The sequence below is a fragment of the Arachis duranensis genome, chromosome 6, assembly GCF_000817695.3.
Source record: "Arachis duranensis cultivar V14167 chromosome 6, aradu.V14167.gnm2.J7QH, whole genome shotgun sequence".
NCBI lineage: Eukaryota > Viridiplantae > Streptophyta > Magnoliopsida > Fabales > Fabaceae > Arachis > Arachis duranensis.
The window spans coordinates 61,396,631-61,401,318 of NC_029777.3; positions in this window are offsets into that span (position 1 = coordinate 61,396,631).

The window sequence follows — 4,688 nt, forward strand, 5'->3', positions numbered from 1 at the left end:
CATGAGGTCTTTTCCTTAGGTTGTAATGGGGCTAGGGTCAAGGTAGGGTCATATATGGCTAGTGGACTTTAGGATTTGCATCTTTGATTAACTTAAACTTTCCCACCTAACCTATATAATAACCTATTCAATTAAGTACTAATCTAACTACCCATTCCTCACTTTTTCACATACTCATGTATTTTCCATCCATTTCACAATACTTATGCATTGATCTTATTTGAACTTTACTTTGGGGCATTTTGTCCCCTTTATCGCTTTTCTCTTTCTTTTTTTTTCTCTCTTTTTTTTCTATAAAAGTATATATTTTTTTTTCATATTATTTTTTTTCTTTTCTCTTTCTCATTTTCATTTTTTTCTTCTTTCTACATACGAGAACATCAATGCATAAGGTCTACACAATTGATCAATACATGAGCATGTATCCAATTCCCAACATTTTCAATAGAAAATATAAAACTACCCTTTTATGCACCCAATGTCCCAAGACTCTCACACTTGAACGATTCTCATTCACACTAGCCTAAGCTAATCAAAGATCCAAATAGGGATATTTATTGTTTTCCGCTTTAAGGCTTGTAATGTGCTAATATTATGAACAACTGGGTTTAGCATAGGCTCAAAGTTGGCTAACAATGGAAGATAAATGGTAGGCTATTTGGGTAAGTGAGCTCTTTGAAACAATGGCCTCAATCATATACATGCATACATACACAAAATAATGGATGTATAGATTCATGCAAATCAAAGATTACAATCATAAAAGGAGTATAATCACACAAGAACAATCTTTATGGTTGAAGATGTGCAACCATACAATTAAGGCTCAAATCTCACGAGGTATGTTGTTCTAGCTTTTTTCCTATGTTCAATGAAAAGAATACCTCAAGCAAGTTGAGAAACAATTTCTCAATTCAATCAATGGCATGCCCTAAAAAGGATTTCATGAAAATTTCTTGTTGTTTTACCAAAATTATTCCATCTAACATGCAACATGCCAGTATTTACTACCATAATACTATAAGCATTAAAGAAATATATACAAGCAACCCAAATAAAGTGCAAATAAGAACAAAAATTGCAAAAATTGAAGGAAAAGAACAAAAAGAATACTGCAAAGTGTCTAAGAAAAGGATTTTACCTCTCTTGAAGTTGGCGATTCTTCCTTGTTTGTTTATGATCATGATGCTTTACTGCTTTTGAATTCATAGGATTCAAGTTGGTAGTTATAATGTCACAACACCATGTTTCAATCAAAATTCAAGCTATGCTTATTCATACCACACATGCATACAGAGAATATAAAGACAATCATGAAATTTAGAGTGCTAGAACAAATGAGAGGAAAAGGAACTTTACAAGCTTGTAATTCATCTTCTCTAATGTTATCCTTTTCCTTCTATTCTTCCCTTCCCTTGCCAAACTCAGTATGCTTGTTCATCCTCAAGCAATAATTAGAATAGTGGCTATGGGGCTAAGATAGATCATGAATGTCTTACATAATGAAATGTTAGCATTACATGTGTTGCAAGCAAGCAAAAATTAAAGATAACAATCAAGGCACAAGAGACAAAGACATTTTGATTGCAAACATAAGAGGGTGTGCATGATACATTGCATAAAAAAATAAGTGGCACACCAAAATTAGTGTGACACTTTCACTTGAAATTAATGTAAGTATCTAGTAAGCATTGGAACCAAATTTTGTTTCATAGCAACACCAAACTTAGAATGCAACCCTATGTCAATTTATTTGAACTAAAACTAAACAAAAGAAACTGTTATTTGTTGAATACAATCACCAAGCCAAGAATCTGTCATTAATAAAGCTCTCTTGGTAATGTATTAACAAACACAGTAAATAAGCAAACTAAAATGAAAGCATTAAAAAAAGAATTAACTAAAGTAAACAGAATAACAAAATATCAAACCAAAAGAAAATTAACACTGCAAAGACATTATAGTCATGCAGACAAGTGGTGTTGCTGAATGATTTGCATAGAAAAATAGGTGGCACACCAAACTTAGAATCTTGGTGTGTCACTTTCATTTTTTTTTTATTTGATGCAATCATCCAAAAAGATTGAAAATAATGTGTTGCATGGCAACACCAAACTTAGAATGTAACCATATGCGAATTTATTGAATTTAAACAAAGCAAAGAAAGAAAACAAAGCAGAGAATAGAAATTATACCTATGGTTGGGTTACCTCCCAACAAGTGCTCTTTTAGTGTCATTAGCTTGACATGTTGTTCTTCACTTTCTTCCTCTTCTTCCAGTTTGTTAAGAGGAATGACCTCAAAGGAGGGAAAGATTCAGCTAGTGTCCCTTGTTTGCTGGATTAGGGACAGAATTGGTGTTCTTGCTAATTGCCTTCACTTCTTTGGATTCAAGACTTGGTTGCTGTGTGATTATTGGAGTGATTTCTTCATTAAGAGCCTCTTGCTTTAGGTTCAAATGTTTCCACCACCTCTTCCTTCTTTGCAATTTCACTTGATGCAGTAGCCTCTTCCTCTTGTTTTTCCTCCTTTTTCGTTGCACTCACCACTTGAGCTACGTGCACTTCCATGTTTGTGAAGAAGTTCTCTTTTCTTTTCCAGAATTTCTTTTCCTCCTCCCAACATCTTTTGAGCATGGACTCAATCCTTGAGAGTCCTTGGCTTGTGGAAGTTTGTGTTGGTTGTGAGTCATGGGATGGATTTTGTGTTGAGGCATAGTTAATTGATGAAGAATTTTCAAATGAGAAACTGGAAAGTGAGGGTGGATAATTTTTCATGTGATTTGACTGCTCAGAATTTGCAGTTTCTTGGTGATACTCTCATCCACCATGAGGATAATGATATGAATCATTTTGTGGTGGTGGTTGATATACCTCATAATTCTCTTGCTCATCTTGGGGTTCTGAAGCAAATCTCCATGGATTGGAGTGCTCAGAATTTGTGTCTTCCTGGTGATATTCCCAACCATAATTAGAATACTGACTTGAATCATATTGTGATGGCGGGCAATATCCCATGAAGTTTGTTTGACTAAAAGATGAGGTGAACTCCATTTGAATTTTGCAAAACACAACACCATTGAAAATTGAAAGTCATGTCACAGAGACAGAATTTCTTAGTGAGGCAAAAACACAAACACCTTGGTTTCAACTTAGAACAGAGAACAAAAACAAAGAAAATGCTTGATCTAGACTTCTCACCCACTTAATCATTGTTGATCTAATCAATCCCCGGCAACGGCGCCAAAAACTTGATGAACGGGAGTGGTTGTCAGGCACGCGTTCATAAGTGAGAATGATGATGAGCGTCACATAATCATCACATTCATCAAGTTCTTGAGTGCGAATGAATATCTTGGAATAAGAACAAGCTGAATTGAATAGAAGAACAATAGTAATTGCATTAATACTCGAGGTACAGCAAAGCTCCACACCTTAACCTATGGTGTGTAGAAACTCCACCGTTGAAAATACATAAGAACAAGGTCTAGGCATGGCCGTGAGGCCAGCCTCCCAATAATCTAAGAACTAGAAGTCCAAAGATGATCCTAAGATCGAAAATGATCAAAAGATTAAAATACAATAGTAAAAGGTCCTATTTGTAGAGAACTAGTAGCCTAGGGTTTACAAAGATGAGTAAATGACATAAAAATCCACTTCCGGGCCCACTTGGTGTGTGCTTGGGCTGAGCATTGAAGCTTTCATGTGTAGAGACTTTTCTTGGAGTTAAACGCCAGCTTTTATGCCAGTTTGGGCGCTTAACTCCCATTCATGTGCCAGTTCCGGCGTTTAACGCCGGGCAGTTTTGAGCTGATTTGGAACGCAAGTTTGGGCCATCAAATCTCGAGCAAAGTATGGACTATTATATATTGCTGGAAAGCCCAGGATGTCTACTTTCCAACGCCATTGAGAGTGCGCCAATTGAGCTTCTGTAACTCCAGAAAATCCACTTCGAGTGCAGGGAGGTTAGAATCCAATAGCATCTGCAGTCCTTTTCAGCCTCTGAATCAGATTTTTGCTCAGGTCCCTCAATTTCAGCCAGAAAATACCTGAAATCACAGAAAAACACACAAACTCGTAGTAAAGAAGCTTTTTGCCTCTGAACAGTTTTGGCATCTCGCTTTATCCTTTGAAGTTCAGAATGATTGGCTTCTATAGGAACTCCGAATCCGGATAGTGTTATTGAATCTCCTAGTTAAGTATGATGTTTCTTGAACACAGCTACTTTATGAGTCTTGGCCGTGGCCCAAAGCACTCTGTTTTCCAGTATTACCACCGGATACATCCATGCCACAGACACATAACTGGGTGAACCTTTTCAGATTGTGACTCAGCTTTGCTAGAGTCCCCAATTAGAGGTGTCCAGGGTTCTTAAGCACACTCTTTTTGATTTAGATCACGACTTTAACCGCTTAGTCTCAAGTTTCCACTTGACACCTTCACGCCACAAGAACATGGTTAGGGACAGCTTGGTTTAGCCGCTTAGGCCAGGATATTATTCCTGTAGGCCCTCCTATCCACTGATGCTCAAAGCCTTGGATCCTTTTTATTACCCTTGCCTTTTGGTTTAAAGGGCTATTGGCTTTTTCTGCTTGCTCTTTCTTTTTTTTTTGCATATACTCTCTCTTTTTTTTTCTGCAAGCTTTTCACTGCTTTTTCTTGCTTCAAGAATCATTTTTATGATTTTTT